At 38.9% G+C, this 21,557-nt stretch overlaps 1 protein-coding gene across 3 annotated transcripts in view; it reads left to right on the plus strand.

Annotated features, from left to right (window-relative positions):
• Positions 1 to 21,557, plus strand: part of LOC144377167 (uncharacterized) — a 309,888-nt gene that overhangs the window by 86,751 nt on the left and 201,580 nt on the right. The window lies entirely within an intron of this gene.

Here is a 21,557-nt window from a genome sequence, read left to right on the forward strand (position 1 = left end):
AAGAGATGCTGAGTAAGATGCATGGCTCATTTATTTAACTTCCCAGTGACCAGAATGCCAGTGACCCTTAGCAGCAGTGAGGTATCTCAGGAGCTGAGTCAGGGGTCAGGAAGTTGTTTGGTAAGCAGGAGTGAGAAGAGAGGGAGGTAGGCAGTTCTGAGAGTCCATGAAGGCTTGGGCTTCTGCAGTGTAGATTCAGAGACTCCCTGCGGCACAGCTGGACTCCATTTTCTTCCATCACTGACTGCTCTCTCTTCTGATGATACAACCTGCCTTCAGTGCGCTTACATTTTTTTACTGACAGCTTATACCAACTTTGTATTTGGCCAGAGATATATTCTGTCTCTTTTAATCTAAGTTAGCCAAACTAATTTAAATGATCTAAGGGCAATGTTATTTATTTTTCCTCCAAGTGCCTGTGGGGAAGACACTATGGCCCTATGACATTCATGGATAACTCCCTGTTATCCAGCATCTTTGTCCTCCTTCCTCCTTCCTGAGCTCATGCCAACTTAGAGTTTCCAGGTTTTTTTTTTTTTTTTTGGTCTCAGGGATTGAACCCAGGGGTGCTTGCCACTGAGCCATATTCCCAGCCCCTTTGAAAAGTTTTTAAGGTAAAGACAGGATCTTACTAAGGTCTTACTTAGGGCCTCACTTAGTTGCTGAGGCTGGCTTTGAACTTGCAATCCTCCTACCTCAGGCTCCAGAGCTGGGATTGCAAGCCTGCTCCACTGCACTTGACTCATTTCCAATTTTGTGAGAAGAGAAATTGTAAGCTTTAAGTTGTTCTGAATTGTGTTTTCTATTATTTCCAGTTAAAGTCATCTAAGTGATACAGATACTTTTTAAAGAATGGATTTAAGTAAGTGTTATGGTCTCAATGTTTTTTCCATCAAAATTCATATGTCAAAATCCTAACTCTCAAGGTGAAGGCATTGTGAGGTGGGATCTGGGGGAAATCACAGAAGTTGGGCACTCGTGAGTGGGATTACTGCTCATCTCAAAGAGGCCCCAGGAAGATCCATGGTCCCTTCTGGCATGTGAGGTCACAGGCCCTCAACAGACACCCAGTTTGATGGCACCATAACTTTCCAGACCCCCAAAACTGTGAGAAGTAATCTAATGTTTATAGATGTCCCTGATTATGGTATTGTGTGAAGAAACCTGAATGAACAAAGACAAGAAGTCTCATTCCTTCATTAATTCTGTCAGTAATTTTTTTGAGCACCTACAATGTAATAGGCATTGTCCTGTTACATTTATACACTTGGAATATATCAATAAATGAATGAATAAAGGTCCCTGGTGCATGGCAAAATTAAACTTTTCCTCTACTCACAATACTTCGCATACCACCTATGTGAATTGTCTGCACCAAGCAATTCTCCAATTCACTATAGACTGGGTATCTTACAATATAATTCAATTCGGACACTAACAATCTGGAGTAAGTGCAGACCCGACAGAGTAAGTGCCCAGTCTCATAAATTGTCTACCACTTTAGAGACCAATCATATGTAATGGATGCCCACTTCTAAGTTGGCTACCAACTGGGGGTTTCTACAACTCCCTCCTTAACAATTTAGTATAAGTGCTCACAGAACTCATGTAAATACCTATGCTTGCTGGTTTATTATATAATATATTATAAAAGATACAAATAAACACTCAGAAGAGGTCTGGAAGGGTCCTGTGTATAAAGGACCCTTGTCTTTGTGGAGGTGGACATATATAAGCTTTCCATGTTCGAAGGCCTTCCAAACCCCATCATTTAATATTTTAGTGGAGGCTACATTATGTAGTCATGATTGATTGATTTACTGACCATTAGCGATTAACTCAATATCTAGCCTTTGTCCCTCATCTGGATTCAGTGAATGGGGCTGAAAGTTTCTAACCTCTAATTGTGTTTTGGTCTTTGTGGCAATCAGATCTCATTCTGAAGCTGTCTAGGGACCTACAGCTATCAGTCATGTCATTAGAAAAAGACACTCATCTCTCCAGAGATGCCCAGAGTCTTAGAAACTCTTGTGTCAGAAACTGAGAATGAAGACCAAATGTGTATCATTATTGTTATATAGCAATATTACAATATCATGGAGTTTATATTTTAGAGGAGAAGGACAGAGAATAAAGAAGTAAATGAGTCAATTAGATACTATATTAGAGGTTGATAAGTGTCATAAAATAAAAGAAAAATGTAGAACAGTGTCTCAGTTTGGGTCCATCTAAAAGAAGACCCCAAGACAAGAGCTTTGGTGAAATAAGCTTTTTCGGAGATAATCCCAGAAAGGATAGTGAGGGAGAAGAGAAACAGAGTCAGGGAAGGGAGGAGAGCCAAGAAACTGTTGGTAAATTAGCAGTTTACTGTTGTATTGGGCAGAGAGCTCAGTTCTGCTGCAGAGGCACTGAGAAATCAGTAAAATGCATCTCAGCATTGTTCCCCTGAGGGCTGGGAAATCTGGGTTATTTATCCACCAACTCTGTCCCTCATTAGTTGAGAAGTACCCCTGAGGGCATTAAATCCTCCACCCTTCAGGGTTGTCCCCAGCAGGCTCAGCAAACTTCAGGGTTGGAAAAAACCCTCAGGAAGTGTAACAGAAATGTAAGATGCCTAATGGGGAAAGCTGTCAACTTGTGAGTTACTGCCCACCACAGCTGCAGGTTAGGTACAAAGAAGGCTGAGGGGTCACAGGCAGGATATCAACAGCATCTGCTCCAGCAGAGTAGAGGAGATTGGGAATATGGATAGGCAGGAGCCTTGTTTCAGATTTCCATTGGGTGGCCAAGATGTATTTATTGAGATGATGTTTGTGCAAAGACTCGAAACCTGTGGCCACCTGGAGGGAAGCATTCCAGGAAGAGGGAATAGCAAGGCCCAGAACCTATGCTTGCAGCATGCCTGAAGCATCTGTGGAGCCACAAGGAGGCCAAAGTGGCTGGAGCCCAGAGGGTAAGGGGTAGAGAAGAACTGAGGTCAGAGGGCACCAGAGGCCCAGTGTGAAGTGATAGGTCCTGTAAGACCTCAGACCTACTATGGTTTTTACTCTTACTGATGTGGGCAGGTTTCTCTGGTGAAGTCAGTTGATGCTCTTTCTGGGGCAGACCTGCATTATTCTAGGTTCTGGACTCAGCTAGGATGAAAATAGAAACTCTCTCAGGTATTCCAGCCTCCATACATGGAGGAAAAGCAAACACAGCCTTTTCCCTGTTAAGAACACACAGATTTGCTATATGTAGGTGGGTGAAATTTAACCCCTATCTCTCACCCTGCACAAAACTCAACTCAAAGTAGATCAAGGACCAGGACTTTAGACCAGAAACCCTGCGCCTACTGGGAGAAAATGTAGGCCCAACTTTCCATAGAGTTGGTTTAGGAACTGACTTCCTCAACAAGACTGAAAGTGTAAGAAGTAAAATCAAGAAGCAATAAATGGGATGGTGTCAAATTAAAAAGCTTCTTCATAGCAAGGGAAACAATCAAGAATATAAAGAGACAGTTTACAGAATGGGAGAAATTTTTTGCCACCTGTACCTCAGATTATTAATCTCCTGGACACATAAATAATTCAAAAAATTTAATATCATGGTGTCTAAATAGAAATTGCTGTATGAAAAGCCACTATCTCCCTCATCTGTAGAACACTCCAAAGAATTAAGAGTAGTTAAATAAGGAGCACAATTAAAGAGAACTTTTTTACCACCCATAGTGGTGCTGGTTCCATCAATCTGAAACTAAGTGAGCTATTAAAAACCAGCAGGAATGCATTATTTTGGGATAAATAAAAATTGATTCAGGTCTTATTAATTTAAATAAAACTGCTTTAAGATTTGAAAAGAAAAACTTAACAAAAAATCAATTACCCAACTAATAAATGGGCAAAGGAACCAAATAGTCACTTCACAAAAGAAGAAATATAAATAATCAACAAATATATGAAAAAACATTCAACATCTCTAGCAATTAGAGAAATGCAAATTAAAACTACATTGAGATTCTATCTCACTCTACTATGAATAGCAATGATCAAGAATACAAGTAACAATAAGTGTTGGCAAGAATGTGGGGGAAAGGTACTCATACATTGCTGGTGGGACTGCAAATTGGTGCGACCACTCTGGAAAGCAGTATGGAAATTCCTCAGAAAACCTGGAATGGAACCACCATTTGACCCAGTTACCCCACTCCTTGGTATCCAAAGAAGTTAAAATCAGCACAGTACAGTAATGCAGCAACATCAATGTTTATAGCAGCTCAATTCACAATAGCTAAGCTATGGAACCAACCTAGAAGCTCTTCAACAGATGAACAGATAAAAAAAAATGTGGTATACATACACAATGGAATATTACTCAGCCTTAAAGAAGAATGAAATTATGGCATTTGCTGGTGAATGGATGGAACTGGAGACTCTCATGCTAAGTGAAATAAGCCAATAATCCCCAAACCAAAGGGCAAATGTTCTCTCTGTTATGTGGATGCTAACATACATTGTCATTGGATTAGAAAAAGTGGAATGAAGGGAAGGGAGAGGTGATGGGAATGGAAAAGACAGTGGAATAAATCAGGCATAACTTTTCTATGTTCATATATGAATACTTAACCAGCAAAACTCGACATAATGAACAACCACAAGAACAGGATCACAATTAGAATAAGTTATACTCCATGTACATATAAGGTGCCAAAATACACTCTGTTGTCATGTATATCTAAAAATGACAAATAAAAAAATGTTAAAAACAAAAAAGGATTGGAATGTTAAAAACAAAAAAAAGATTGGAATTTTAGCCTTCATGTCCACCATTTTTGAGTGCTTTTCATGGTGCCACTCACCCATTTAGGAAGTTTTATGCAAAGGAATTTCATCATGAGCATTCCCATCTATGGTATTCTTTGGCTTTATGTTTGGAGAATTAGGACAATTTATTTGCCTTCCTTACAATATCCTTGGAAGGAGGTTTTACTTTTATATTCCTGATTTACAGATAAGAAGATATAAGCATAGTAAAGATCACACCAATTAGCAAATGGCATCCTAAGTTTTCTGGTTCACAGCTGTGTTCTACCAATCTATGCGAGAATATTTATTAAAGTTGTCAGGATTGGTATTCAAATGTCAAAGGGGGCAATTTATAAATATATATAATTAGTTTATTAGTATGTAATCTCCTATCAGTTAAATCTATGGCTATTCCTAAAGTATAGGTAAAGTATAGGTGCTATGGTTTGTCTGTGAGGCGTCCCCCAAAACCTCACATGTGAGACAATATGAGAGGATTCAGTGAGGAAAGGATTGGGTTATGAGAGCTTTAACCCAGTAATCTCCTGATAGGGATTAACTAAGTGGTAACTGAAGGCAGGAAGAGTGTGGCTGGAAGAGATGAATCCCTGAGGACCTACCTATGGGGTTTATCTTGTTGAGCAGAGCTCTGTATGCTTCCCGGTGCCATGTTCTGAGCTGTTTTCCTCCACCACACACTTGTGCATGATGTTCTGCCTCATCTCAGACCCCAAGGAATGGAGTTGGTCATCTATGGTCTGATGCCTCTGAAACCATGAGCCCCCCAAATAAACTTTTCCTTCTCTGTGTTGTTCTTGTCGGGTCTTTTGGTTACAACAGCAAAAAAGCTGACCAAAACAATAGACAAGAGGTTTGTTCAATTTGTGCAAAGAGAACTGAGTCCCTTGTTCGTACACCAAATAAAGGTAGGAACTATATGGAGAAGAAGAGGGACTGATCAGCATAGGTGGATACTCCTAAAAATCAAATAGAGAATTGAACAAAACAAGAGTGCCAGTGGCCACACACTATAACCAAATTGAAAATTGGTTTAACATTGTGTTCAAAGAAGGTATGTTAACCAAACATCCTCAGGAGAAGAGGTAAAGTATGCAGACTTTGTCTCTCATCTCCAAAGATATAAAAATGTTTAAAAGTTCTATTAAATCATAATAAAATATTAATAAAGAATGTTAATGTTTCTATAATTCCAACAAAACTAAGCTTACAAGACTAGAACAATGGATTTTCTAAACTTGATGAAGAAAAATTAAATAATGTATCTGTTATGGCAAGACAGTAAATTTTGAAAACAGAAGCACCTACAGCAAAGAGGGATCTAAAAAAATTTCACTGATGTGATGAGTTAAACTCATTAACTTCATTACTCCATTCACAAAAATTGACTGTGGAGAGTCACAGACATGAACCTAAAAGAAAAACTATTGAGCCAGGCGTGGGCATGAACCCCTATAATCCCAGCAGTTTGGGAAGTAGAGACAGGAGGATCCTGAGTTCAAAGCCAGCCTCAACAACTGCGAGTATCTAAGCAACTCAGTAAGACCCTGTCTCTAAATAAAATGCAAAGTAGGGCTGGGGATGTGGCTCAGTGGTCAAGTGCTCCTGAGTTCAATCCTTAGACTACCCTCCCAACAAAAAAGAAAGAAAACTATTGGGGTTCTTGGATAATAACTTTATTGCCTTAATGATACAGGTTTTAATCTTATCAGTTACATATTTCTTAGAACACAAAAAGAAAAGTTCAAAACCTTAAAATTTTTTAGATGAATATTTTTTAGAGTATATTACTTCCTTTCTAAGTGTAATCCAAGTTATGGAATATTTTCCTTTTGGGGGATGGCTCATGATCCTCCTCATAGACCTTAGATAAAGTACTAATGCTGTCCCTTGGAGTTTTTTAGATATTAGATATTATAGGATCCTTTGATAAAAATAATCAGAGACTGAGGCATTTTGTTTTATTTCCTTTTGACTATTTTGTGTTACTTTCTATAGCTGATTTTTGAAATTCCTCTTTATCATTAGAATGCCGGCTACTACTTCTTATAATTCTATCTTGGGTTCTGAACTTCACCTGGATGCCAAGGGCTTGAGAGATTACATACTTTTTTCTCTTATATTTTTCTTCTAACAACAAATAGTTTTATTACCTATATTATGATAAAACTTATAATAAAGAAATCAAAATTAATACATTTTCTACCCTGATTTTTCTGATATGATATTTATATTATTTTATAATTACATATTAGTTTATGCTTTTTTTTTGTACTAGGAATTTAACCCAGGGGCACTTAACCACTGAGCCACATTGCCAGCCCCCTCCCCCCTCTTTTTTTTTTTTTAATTTTGAGGTAGGGTCTCACTAAGTTGCTGAGGTTGGCCTTGAACTTGGAATCTTTCTGCCTCAGTTCCCCCAGAATAGCTGGGATGACAGGCATGTGCCTCCAGGTCCAACAAGATAAAATGTATATATTTTATAGATATATTTTATATATATATATATATTTAATAGATATCTTTTTTATTCTTACATTATTGATATTGTAAGCCACTCAGTAATTCAAATATCAAACATACATTTAACACTTAATATCTTTGTTATTATTTTTTAAATTAAATTATTTATTTATTCTAATTTGTTATTTATAATGGCAGATTGCAATTCATTTCTATTACACATATAGAGCACAATTTTTCAAGTCATTGATTGTACACAAAATATTTTCACACCATTTGTGTCTTCATACATGTACTTAGGATAATGATATTTAACTCATTTCACCATCATTCCTACCTCTTGCCCCCTTCTTTCCCCTCCCTCCCCTAAAGTTGCCCCTATCTAAAATCCCTTCATACTTCCCATGTCCCACAACGGGATTAAATTAGAAATCAATGATAAAATAAAAAAATAAGTTACTTCAACTCCTGGAGACTAAATAATATGCTACTGAAGATAAAAATATTTTAAAATGTATAAACTAACCAAGTATGGTGGTACACAGCTATAATCCCAATGGCTCAGGAGGCTGAGACACAAGGATCACAAGTTCAAGGCCAACCTGAATAATTTCGTAAGGTTCTGTCTCAAAATTAAAAATAGAAAGAGCTGGTCTGGGGATGTGGCTCAAGTGGTGGCGGGCTCGCCTGGCATGTGTGAGGCCCAGGTTCCATCCTTAGCACCACATACAAACAAGGATGTTGTGTCCGCCAAAAACTAAAAAAAAAATAAATAAATATTAAAAAATTCTCTCTCTCTCTCTCTCTCTCTCTCTCTCTCTCTCTCTCTCTCTCTCTCTCAACAAACAAACAAAAAAAAAAAAAAAGAAAGAAAGGGCTGGGGATGTAGCTCAATGGTAGAACATCCCTGGGCTCAAACCCCAGTACCACAAAACAAACAAAACTCTCAAAAAACTTTTATCTGCCTTCTCTACTAGATTACAGCCTTCACGAAGATAAAGATGATTGTATTTTTCATCATTAAATTTCACTCAATGTCTAATAAGTGAAGTCACTCAATACTTACTGAATTAATGGCAGTATTAGACAAATTTGGAAATCAACTGACCTTCTTATGCTTTCCATGAAAGAACAATCAGAGGCTCTGAGTAAAGAGATTCTCTTGCCTTAGCCTCCTAATGAGTAAGTGGGATTTCAGATGTATGCCATTGTGCCTTGGAAAGCCTTAAGTATTTAAAAATGCATAAACTAATATGTAATTATATAATAATATAAATGTCACAACAGAGAAGAACAGGGTAGAAATTCTATTAGTCTTTTGTTTTCTTTATTATATATTTTGTTATAAAATATAGGCTAAATGCGAGAAGAAAAAAATATATGAGAAAAAGTTTATACTCTCTCAAACTGTTGTTGGTTTCCAAGGTGAAATTCAGAACCTGAGATTTGTAATTTGCATGTTTTAGAACATGACACTTGTCATATCGCTTCGGTGTTTTCAGAGTTCCTTTTTGTCTACTTCTTGGTAGCTACTTTGTTCCAGCTATATGGTTCCAAATAGGTCAAGCGTGAAACATTGCTTTTCATCATTTAATAATTATTTTAAGCTGCACAATCAACAAATAATAATGCTGATCATCAGCTGTAAGCTTAGCAGCATAGGGAGTGTTATGTGAAATAAGAAACAAAGGCAGGGTCTCCCTTTTAGAAAGCCTGTGTTGAGAAGACTATAGGATTTCTGAGGAGAGTTTGGGATATAAGAATATAAGCTTCTAAAGGGGCTTCTGTTATATCCTCCTATTGTGATTTGGATATGAGGTATCCCCCCAAAGCTCCTGTGTTAAGTAGGAATGTTCAGAACTAAAATGATTAAATAGAGAGAGCAGTCATTTGATAAGTCTACCTTCCTTTGAATGGACTGACTGGGTGGTAAATATAGGCAGATGGGCATGATGGGAGGAGATGGGTCACTAAGGAGCATGCTCTAGATGGTGCATCTTCCCTGCAGCTCCTTCCCCTTCCCCTTTCTGCTTCCTGACTATTATGAGCAGAATAGTTTTCCTCCACCATACCCTTCTGCCATGATGCTTTGCCTCACCTTGGATCCAGAGCAATGAAGTTAGCTGACCAATGACTGAACCTCTAAAACCATGAGCCAAAATAAACTTTTCTCCTGCTAAGTTGTGGTCCGATATTTTGGTCACAGTGACGAAAACGGACTAACACATCTTTCCATACAATACCTAATCATAGTGCCAAGTATTCACTAGAATTCAATTGGTGGTTTTTGTTTTTGTTTTGTTTTGTTTTGGTACTAGGTATTGAACCCAAGGGTGTTTAACCACTGAGCCACATTCCCAACCCTATTTTTTTTGGGGGGGGCAGCTTCTCACTAAGTTGCTTAGGGCCTCACTAAGTTACTGAGACTGACTTTGAACTTGTGATCCTCCTTCCTTAGCCTCCCTAATTGGTACATATTTCATGATAAAATCTATTGAGAGCTAGCACCATTCTAGGTGCTGGTAGTAGAGGGGAGAACAACACAAGGCCCTCCTCTTCTGATACTTGTCAGAGAAGAGACAGACAATACTGAAATAAATACATTTCTAGAGAAATTATCAGGGAGTAGTAAGTTATGCTTAGGGAACCCGAGTGAAAATGCAGCAAATAGTTTAATTTGAATGGCAAAAAAGATTTCCTAAGAAATTGACATTTAAATTGTGAATGACAAGGAACAAGTCATGCAAATGGGGGTATGAGAAACCCAGAAAACCAGCTGGAGCAAAGATTTTGAGGCAGGAGCAAATTTGGCCAGTGAGAGGAGTTAAAGATCGAGTAATTGCTTCTTGGTGGGTGAGGGGAGGAAGGAATTAAATGAAGTCAGAGAGGGAGGCAGGGCTCAGAACACCCAGAGCTCACGAAGCCAAGGTGAACAGCTTGATGTTAGTTTCTGAGTTTAATTAAAGGCTTCTGGAGAGCTCTAAGCAGGGAGACACATGATACCGTTTATGTTTACAAAACATCACTTTAGCTAAAGTGTGCAGAATGGAAAAGTGTAAAAATGGAAGCAGAGTAATGAGTTTCAACTGTATCTGAGAGAGATAAGGTGGCTTGAATTTAGATTAGTAGCAGGAAAGAAGGAGAGACATGGATGGATTCAGGGTGAGTTTTATAGGTAGATCAGTGGAATTTCCTGGTAACTTTTGAGGAAGGGAGAGAAGACATTGAAAGAATCAAGGATAGCATCTAGATTTTTAGCTATAACTATCAACATTGCTATTTGCTTAGATAGGAAAAATTGGAAGAGGATCCAGTTTGGGATCAAACTGTACAATGTTTTTTTTTTTTTCTTTTGGCCTTAATTTTTTTTTCAGATTTCTTATAAACATCTACCTAAAGTTATTGAATAGACAATGGGATATAGTAACATGGAGTTCTGAGAAAAGACAACAGCTGAGTATACCAAGATTAAGTGGCATCTATATCCACATAGATGATATTTAGAATCTTTAAAGATGTGGGACTACAGAGTCATAGGGTTAACTGGGCAGATTAGTGCTGTCCAATAGAAATATAATACAAACCACACATGTGAGCCACATGCAAATTTAAATTTCTAGTAGCTATAAGAAGAAAAGGTAATAAAAAGTAAAAAAGATAGTAAGAAAGTAAAAAGAAGAAAGATAAGTTAATTTTAATAATACATTGTATCTAACTTAAATGTTCATATATAAAATTTCAACATGTAATCAATATAAAACCGTTTATGTTTTTTCTAAGACTTTGAAATCTTGAAATCTCTCTCTCTCTCTCTCTCTCTCTCTCTCTCTCTCTCTCTCTCTCTCTGTGTGTGTGTGTGTGTGTGTGTGTATACAGCATATATCAATATGGAGTAACTACATTTCAAGTATTCAGTAACTACACTTGGCTCTTAGTTACCATACAAGCATGGAGAACAAAACCCATTAAGTATTCTAAGACACAATATATATTTAGAAATTAAGCACAGTAAAAGCCAGGAGAGGAGTATCTATTGAGGGTGGAGTCATAGAAGCCAAGAGAAGAAAGTTTTTCAAGAAGATAGTGGCCAACTATGCCAAATATTTCTGATGTGGAGAGTCAAATAAAAATAGACAAGTAATCTGTGAGTTTAGCAACATGGAGATCATTGTTGATCTCCATAAGAGCAGGCTTAGCAGAGTGGTAGGATTGAAGCCCTATTGCAATGGGCAAGATTCAATGTGTGGGGAGCACTAGGAAAAGTAACAAGCATCTGCTCTTTGAGGAAGTTTGCTGTACAAAGGAGGGAATGTGAGATTGGGATTTTTTTTTTTCGCTGTTGTTATTTGTTTTGAGATAGGGATACTAGAGCATGCATATACACTGATTATAATAAATTTGTAGAGAGGGAAAGACCCATACTGCAGAAAAGAAAAGGGATAATTATAAGAGAAGTTTCCAGGAGAAGAGCTCAGATCCAGGGCAAAAACTGGTATTACCTTTACTAGGAGCAGGGAGCTTCTACTCAAACTAAGATGAGGGGAAATGGCACCCCTGGTGCAGACAGGTTAGGAGTTTGGAGATAGGAAGAAGAGGGAGTTCTTTGTTTAGTGTCTACTTGAATTTTCTTAGTGAAATATAATACAAAGTCAAAGGTGCAAGGGCACAGGTGCATGAAATTTGAGGAGAGCAGAATAAAAAAAACAGCTTTGAAGAGTGGGGGTGGGAGTGGGGAAAGCCTCCACTTATAAGAGCCAGGATTAAGCAGGTCACTGAGGAAGGCAGTGTTGGTGGCACTGTCCAGTGTCAGAGGATACCACTTACATGGGAGGTAATATGATGATACCTTCCCAAGATGTGTGACGCACAGCAGAAAGGGGAGATTCAGAGAAGTCAAAGAATACAGGGCCATTTTCTTTTTTTTTTCCTTTTTTTTTTTTTATTGGTTGTTCACAACATTACAAAGCTCTTGACATATCATATTTCATACATTAGATTGAAGTGGGTTATGAACATTTTTCCCTTATCAGACATTTTCTGATAAGGGAAAGGGTCAGATGCATGGATCTACAGAGATGCCCAGGGATGAAAGCTGGGGGATTATGGGTGGCCTGGAGGCTCAAGCTTTCTGTGCTTCAGTAGCTCCGTAAACACTCCATCCACAGATTGACCTAGATTCCCAAACCATTTGTGCTACTCAATGTAATTTTTCCAGGCCTCTTTTTTGATAGGATTTTAAATCGTGGGGTTGTAGACAATTTATCTCCGGAATTCTATTTTCAGACAGCAACAGCCTGAAATAATTTGGATGTAGGTGTTTTGGAATTGGACAATCTACCCAGCAGAGGCAAGGTCAGGCAAATTTATGTGATTTCTGGACATTGCTACTCTTCTTCCTGCCTCCAAAAACATGTAAGAAGAGATCAGATCAATGGGACAAATGCTCAGCTGCCTTTAGGGACACGGTTGTTCCCAGCATTGGTTTCTTAAGTATTTCTCTTGTAATGGGCCTATGAGTATCTCCTTATGACTTCAACTTGTGCCTGCATTGGTGAAGAGTTTACACAGCCCGCAACCCTGTATGCAGAACTCTTTTTCTCTCTTCCAGAAGTGATGACTTGTATAGTTTTCCTGGAGTTTTTATATTACCAAAAAATCCCAGTAAATGACATTTACTTCTGAAACTTTTGAAAATGAGGGGTGGGGACTGTTGAATGGCTAAGACATAAAGCCCAGAGTTGGAAGTCCTTCATAATGTGTATGTCAGGTGATTGTGTTTATTCCCATTGAAACCCTCAATTGTCACAGCTATAATCCTTTAGTTATTCATAGGGATCCATAAAAAGTATGTCTCTGAGCACTCAACTATAAGTTTTCGAGCAGAGAAGCAATGTGTTTCCCTCCAGCTCACCATTTCCCCCAATACCACCAATATTTATAGACCACGTTTGTGGATTGCCAAAATGAATGAATGCCTGCACCTCCCGGTCCTACATCATTGTCAGCCTGGTGGCTTCCACATTCTGCCTGAGCTCAGGGTCCTCAGCTTGTCCCCACCTGCCATCCATACTTGCCTCACTCCAGGACACCCTGGACTTTGAGCCACACTGTTCACTGTTTTCCTCTGAAAATTAAGTCCATGGCAAACTGATGAGTTCCCTATATACATTCTGTCCACTCAAAAAGAATCTATAGGTGATGACATTCAGGCAACAGGCAATGAAATGAATCCTATCCTAAATCCAAATCCTATTCTGGCAGTTAACTAGCTGTGAACTTGGTTAGGAGACTCAGCCTCTTTTGCTGTTTGCAAAATGATGACAATAACATTGCCTACTTCTTGTAGCTATTGGGAGGACTAAATGAGATGATATATAAGTTGTTTGACCCCATGCCAGGAGTAGGGTAAATTCTCAGTGACTAACTATTGTTATTATCATTACTATGACACTCTGGCCATGAATCACATTTCTGGTCAAGGCTAACAGTTTCTGGGGGAGGTGCTAATAGCTCCATGCTGGGCTCTCCTAATCCCAGAGCTTCAGGAGCTTTTCACCTCCTGTGCTGATGGGAGAAGGGGAAATCTGGCCCCTCTGCCACTTTGTGAGCACATGCTAGTGGAAACTACAACCACAAAGAACCTCTCTCAAGGTATTATTTGGGCTCCAAACAGCAAAAAGGTAAACTTGATGACTGAATTGTTGAGTTTTCTCTTGGCAAAAAGTTCAAAGGGACCATTTTCTTAAAATCCTTTGCTGACATACAATCTAAGCATTATACTCAAAAGCGAAGAGCTAGCATTTCTCAAATCAGGCTTCTCTTGCCAAGCACGTAGAAAGTGGTGTCTGACTCCCACTTTTTGTAAAAGACAAGTGAAATGAGATAAACCATGGTAACAACCTGAACTCTGTGCAATATCTCCTTTCTGATCCTGACCTTACCCCTGGACACATTGTTTCTCTAAAGTAGTTTTATTTTGTCTTTATCAAGTGTATACTCAATCAGAATGAAGAAAATGTGAAATGAATACACACACACACACACACACACACACACACACATGCAATGGAGTTTTATTCAGGCATAAAGAAGAATGAAATTATATAATTTGCAGGAAAATGGATAGATCTTGAGAACATTGTGCTAAAGGAAATAAGCCAAGCTCAGAAAGTCAAGGGTCATATGTTTTCTATCAGATGTGGAAGCTAAAGAGGAAAAAGGAAAAGGAAGTTGTTGAGGGGAGGGATGGAATCTCATGAAAACTAAAGGGATATCATAGAGGAAAGGAACCAGGGGGAGAAGGGAGAGGAGGAATAGGGGAAATATTTGGGAATATTAACCATGTATGAATATGTAACAGTGAATCCCACCATTATCAACACCTACAATGCACCTATAAAAATATGAGAAAAAATTTTAAAAATGCAAATGTACACCATTCAACTACCACCAGGCTCCTGTGAGGTGTCAAGGTGTTGGGCTTGATGTGGAGAAAGATGAATCCCACGAAGTCTGGGCCTGAGGCTTCCTGACCTGTGCTAGAAATGCCTGTGAGGTTCAGGGTAAAAGAGAGGACTGGTCCTGCACCAGAGGCAGTAGGTAATGAGCATTTCTGGGTTGCTGGACACTGTCCCATTGATCCTCATCACCACTCTGTAGAGTAGGCAATGCTACCCCAATTTTGCTGACATTCAGAAAGATGAATGGAAAGTGGAATTTAGTGGCAGAGCTGCAGTGACAAGGAGGACATTACAACAAGACTTAATGGTATATCTTTTGATTTTTGTTCCTATCTTGAATTTAACTTATTTTACTGTAGTAACAACAATAATGAAAATCCCTTTGTCTCTTATTGTATGCCAGGTACAGATCTAAATTTTCTCTACACAAACTCATTTTTCTAGCTGAGGTAGGTATTTTTGTAATCTCCATCCTACATTTGGGGTAATTAAAGCACAGAAGCATCAAATTATTTCTCCAAAGTTCTGTAGCTAATAAGGAGGGGAACTAGGCAGTTCCACTGGAACAAAGTCATGACATTTAATCTCTTAATTGTTTTCTTCATTGCCTTTTTCCCCCCAAAGATTTTCTTTTTACTCTTATTTCTTGATTTTTAAATTTTTATTTTTTGATACTGGGGATTGAATCTAGGGGCCCTTTATTAGAGCTATATCTCCAGTCTTTTTATTTTTGAGACAGAGTCTCACTAAGTTGCTAAGGCTAGCCTCAAACTTGTAATGCTTCTGCCTCAGCTACCCAAGCTGCTGAGATTACAAACATGCACTACCATACCTGGTCTTATTTCTCAATTTAAAAAAAATAGCTTTTTATAACTCTCTCTGCAGATCTCAAATCTTTGTTTTTAAAGGACACACCAAAAATAATACATTTATAATACATATAACAGATAATGACATTGCTATGCTTTTTTCTCATAATTCCACATAGCAGAATATGAATGAGAGTAGAAATAAGTTGGGAAGATTTCTACATTTTACTTTCAATCCCTCCCGGCCCGCCCCCGCCCGGCTCTGGAATACTGGCAACAGGAATTAATACAGGGTTTCTGTGGCTCTTTCTTTTTCCTTCTTTAATTCATTTATTGACTTCATCTTTTATGGGCTTCCGAGTGAGTGTGTGTTTGCTTGAATGTGAGTTTTGTTGACTAGGCTGTACATTCTCTGAGGCTGCAATACATCTTAATCTCTGGCACATATTTCCAAACACAAAAACTCTGATTCTCTTTTTCATACACAGACATTTGAATAAAGAACACTGTGGTAGTGGGATCCTAATTAGAATAAATTATACTCCATGTATGTATAATATATCAAAATATACTCTACTGTCATGTATATCTAAAAAGAAAACAAAATACCACTGTGGTAGATATTCACTGTTGCTTGGATAACTCAAAACCTCTTCTATATTTCCTTTTCGTTTAGTGATCATGCTCTGACTTTTTTTGGGGGGTGGGGTGTTTAGTTTCAGGGCTGTTTCCCAGTTTCCCTGGAAGCTCAGGGTGGTCGGAAGCCAAAGTTGCTAGTTGGGAATCCCACAGTCTCAGAAGAGGCAAAGGCAGCTCTGCCCCCACCTACTACTTCCTGCCTAGAATGTGGATTTGGTAAATAAAACTTTGATACATATCTTGGGCCAAGGGGGAACATTGGGGATAAAGGCCCTGTGCTACAATTAGAGCAAAACAGGAGTGGAGATGTTAATGCTAGGCTGCCTAACTCTAGACTTCTTATGCAAGTTTTAAAGCCACTGTCCTTTCTGGTTCCTGTGGCTAGAAGCCAAGCACAATTCCCTCAGATAGAGGATTCAATAGTTTGTTAAACAGAATGAATAGAAACAAAAATAAAACAAAACAAAGGATTTTCTGAAACGAATTTAAATCTGGCATCTTTATTTATGGGTCAAAGAGTGAACTCAAAACGTGAGTCAAGAAAAAGAATTTTTTTATTCCACCATAAAAAATAATTAAAACGTTCATGTCCTAGTCAGGAAGAATAATATCTCCCAGGAGACTCCTGGGTTGAAATGCCCATTCATTTCAGTTCCATGTTTCCCTTTCAAGAATCATTTTATCCTCTTGGGTTCATTAGCAGAATCTGTCAATTTCACAACGCCACTGCTTGCTGTCTGCATTCAGCACTTCTGGAAGTCACAGAGCAACCCACCTCTTCTCCTATTGCCATTTACAGGAATAGCTAGATTCCTCCTTGTGGATATCAGATGCTTTTCAACATTTTCTGGTGTTAACCGAGTGGGTAGCCAGTTAGAACCCGAGAAACGTGACAGTGGCAAAGTACACGCATGCCCAGTGAACCATATTGTAGGTGAGAATTTCTGGGAGGTCTGCATGTTTTCTTGTCTCAGGATTTCCCCTGCTATATCATTAATTCCTTGCAGTGTGACACTGGAAGCAGGAAGATCCCAAGGAGGCAAGTGGAAATGGGGGTGGGTGCTCAGTTTGGTGGTGAATTGTAAACATTTACCAACCAGCTCAGGAATAGGAGGAGGGTTGAGTCGCCATGATGTCCAATTTCTGTGGTGTAAGTATGTTCACTGAGGCTGATTTTGAGTGACCAGTGGTTTCAGAGCTGGTTTGTAAATTTCCTTTGAATTTAACAATCAGTACTCAGAAGACTTTGGACACACACTTAATGTGTGTCCTCGTTAACTTCCCCAGGGTCCTAGCAGGTCTTAATAGAGTCATGTTCAAGGTGTTGCAACAGAGGTTATGAGATGCTAAGAAACTTGCCCACGGTTGCCAAACCATTTGGCCGTGAGGCCAAAGTTTGTACCAGGTCCCTCTGATTTCACATTTGGATTCTTAACTCTAACATTTAGAGAACATGGACAAAATGAAAGGAAAAAAAAAAAAAGAAGAAATGTAATAAAGGAGGAAGGGAACAGTAATAGGCAAAAGCCAAGCAAGTCCCTGTGGTCTTTTTAAGTGTGATACCAGAACAGAGATCAGCAGCCAGTGGATCAGATATGACCCAATGACCAGTTTTAAAGTTGCTCAATAGTTTTTACATTTTTAGAGGGTTATTAAAAATGAAAAAAAAGAATGTATGACAGAGACATATTTTGCCTCAAAAGCTTTAAATGTTTACTTTCTAGCCCTTCTCTGTTACACTAGGTCTGGCATTGACTCCTGGGCCTCACTAATCTAGGGCAGTTATAGGAGAGAAAGAGAAGGGACTTCAGCCTGAGGTAACAACCTGCTACTGCCCCGCAACCTATATAGGGCTTATCTAATTTAATTCTTAAAATAACATCAAGAGATGTTTTTAATTTATAATCTCTACTTTAGCCATAGAGAAAACTGAGAATCAAAGATGAATCTGCTTATACAAATATCCAGCTAGGAAGTGGAAGAGATCAGACTGGGGTTTAAGTTTCTCAGGCTCCAAGACTCTTGTACCACACTGGGTAAAGCCTCTTCTTCCAGGATTCAACCTCCAGATGCTGGGTTCCTGAGCTGCTGGCTGGAAGCTCATGGTCTAGCAGGTAAAAAGGCTGCTGCTGTACTGATATGCAGACAGATAAATCTAGATCTTAGGCCCCAAGGGCATGTTACGGACTTGGAGGAAGAAATACTTAATTCTGCCAGTGAATGGGCTTCTAGTCTTCACAAAGGAGATGATAATGAGCTTATCTTCAAACGATGTCCTCAGCAAAGGACAGCAGGACAATCTCTAAGAAGCATTAATGGGTGGGCACTCTAGGGACTAATAGGTGGTTCTCTAATTGCAGCATAGGGCTCCTGGTGGACAAATGGCAGCATTCCCCTGGCAGCTAGGTTAGCTACAAGATAAAGGGCTGAAGTTCTGAGCCTGGTCAACATGCTGGTGCTCCTCACGTGCTAGGGGCAAGATCCCTGAGCAGATAGAAGGAAAACAGAGAATATAATAAATTATTTGGAATTAAATAAAATTATATAAGTGAAAGTGTCTAACGACACGCAAGGTATCTAATATAATAAGATCTGTCAGTAACTGAACCATGTTATAAGTCAGTGTTATGGTAGTTATTTTGTGAAATAGACTATCTCATAATTAATACTAATTCTCAATTAATTAATATTTAAAGCAGGAAGATGGGTGTGCTGGTCCTTGTCCTGTTTGCTATCCCACCCATTCCTCACCTTCCTGCTCTGGTCATCATCTGTCTGTAAGTCCCAGATTCCAATATCACCTGAACTTGTTGGTTGTAGATGATGAAAGATGGGGATAGGAGTCTGAAGGCTAGGAGAAAAGGAGAAGTAAGCGCATTTCTCTCCTTTTCTTTCTGTTTACAGTTAGAGCTGCTTCCTCTCTAAATCTCCTGCTTCCCTCTATGTGCTTGATGTGGTTTTAGACTCTGATGGGTGACCTGGCCTCTGGCCCTTGTAACTATACTTCCTTCTTTTGTCCTTGTAGTCTTGGGGTAGAAGCAATCCCACCATTGTTAATTTCTGACTGACCTCACTGTCTCATCTGGTCTTTTACCACCTCTTGCATGTGTGTAATCATTTTCATGTTTTAAAGTCTCTGGTTTTTAATAATTATGGTGTTTCCCACATTTTTGTTCATTTTCTACTCTAGTAAGCTGTCTTAGTCTGCTCAGGCTATGGTGGCTTAATCATAGAAATTTATTTTCTCACAATTCTGGAGATTGGATGTCCAGATAGGCGTGCCATCATCATAGGATTCTGGTGAGGACTCTCTTCTTGGCTTGAGTACAGCTTCCTGCTTGCTGTGTTCTCACAAGATAGAGAAAAAAAGCAAGTACTCTGGTGTCCTTCTCATAAGGGCACTAATTCTATCAAAGGGCCCTACCCTCAGGCCCTCATCTAATCCTAATATCCTCTCAAAGATTCCATCTATACATGATATTGGGAGACAGGACTTAAATGTATTATTTTTGAGGGGACACAGATATTCAGTATTTTTTTCATATTTGATGTTTTACAAATTAGGAAACTGAGATTAGAAGAGGTAAAATATTTTTTTTTTACCAAATTCCTAACTAATAAATTATAAAATTGGGATTCAAATTCAGATCTATCTACCTCTAGTGGCATAGTATTAACATTATACCAGATTGTTTCACAGAGCGCATGCATAAGAATCTAGTAATGGCTCATGTATTTGACTTTATAATTGTGCTAACACAATTTAACCAAATTCCTTATGACTGCTGGCTTGTGGGACTTGGGCCTGTGTGTGCTCTTTAAATCACAATATGATTGATGGGATACTTTAAAATATAGAGCTAACATCTGCATACTTCTTTACAGCTCACAGAGCTTGCCTGCTTCATGTCCTTCTGTCCTCATTTGCTCTCTACAACGTGATTGTTAGGATAGAGGAACAGATCTAGGCAGAAGCTGAAGGAGAGAAAGTAACAGAGGAAAGAAAGACTGAAACCCAGACCTGCTGGCTAGCACTGATGTTCCCCATCATACCCACTAGAACTGCAATGTTCTTAAGAGATCAATCACAATCGAAAAGGCCCTGTTTAGTGGGAGCTGCTTTTGCTATTATTTTATACTTCCTGAATGTCATCAGATTCATTTACTGGTTTTTCAGATAAGAGATCTGAGGGCTTGACAGTACACCATGTTGCCTCTTTGAAGTTACCTACTTCAAGGAGAGCTCTGTGCATGAGAGAAGGGGCTTTCTAAGTGTGGTGGGTAAGAAGGGCTTGCAGTGAGAACATCCAAGCACTTGCCGGGTGGCAGCTGGTTCCACTGATATTTTAATGACTCCATCTGTGTAAAAATAGATACCTCTAAAGCACTTGAAAGCATTTTGTTCTCTTAAAATAGGTTAGAAAACATTCCCCCTTTTGTTTGCACTCTGAATTGGCTTAGCAAAAGCTCTTCTTGGAATCCAAGGTCTAGAATGAACTTAGAAATCATGTTGAAGATAATGAGGAAACTGAGGGATCGTAAAGTTTTAATGTCTTATCTAATTTCATACAACTCGCAGGGACACAGGGTATTTGATTAGCCAGTGAGTTTGGGGAGAGAGAAGGATTTATTAGAGGAGAGCCCTGTTCTCAAGAAGCATATCATCCAGTGTAGAAGTTTAGACATGTAAACCAAAACCTGTATATCAAAATCAAAAATGAAAATGTAGTCAAGACATGTTATGGGCAGTAGTGGTAGTTCAAAGACTGCTTTTAGAAATAGTTACCAGTCTTAACTAAGTACTAAAAGAGTGAGATTTAGAAATACAAAACTGAATGTCAGCTGTGAGGAGGAAGCATTGGTCCAGGCTACATCTGACCTTTGGTTTTATCCATCAGGGCTGTGATAAGTTTTCTAAGTCAAGTACAGTAAGAAAAACAAATATAGTTTCCCCAAGTCTGAAGGAGAATTCTGGGCTTCCTTCCACTGAATGTCCCATTGCCACTCTTAACTCTGAGCCATTCTCTAGAGATCATGTTGCTGGTAGTTCTGGAAGGGATTGGAGTCCAACCTTCTTGGTCAGGGAGGAGACACCCATGATGCAGAGGGTGTTCTTTGTGGAGATGAAGGCATGGGCCTGAGTGGGCTACTGGCAAGTACTCTGAATTACTTGAGTCAAGATGGGGATGGGACTCTGAAATAATCTGTGAAAGAACGAGCAAGGCTTGTTGTGGGAGCAAATGCTCATTTATTGATAAACAGCTCTGCATATTTATAGAGCCAGGGGTGGTTTGACAGTTGGCATGGGGTGCTTTTTGATTGGAGGGTAAGGATTAGGTGAGCCAGCAGGGCTAGTCTGTTTGGTGGGTAAGGATCATGTGAGC

This window comes from Ictidomys tridecemlineatus, chromosome 4 (genome assembly GCF_052094955.1).
Source record: "Ictidomys tridecemlineatus isolate mIctTri1 chromosome 4, mIctTri1.hap1, whole genome shotgun sequence".
NCBI lineage: Eukaryota > Metazoa > Chordata > Mammalia > Rodentia > Sciuridae > Ictidomys > Ictidomys tridecemlineatus.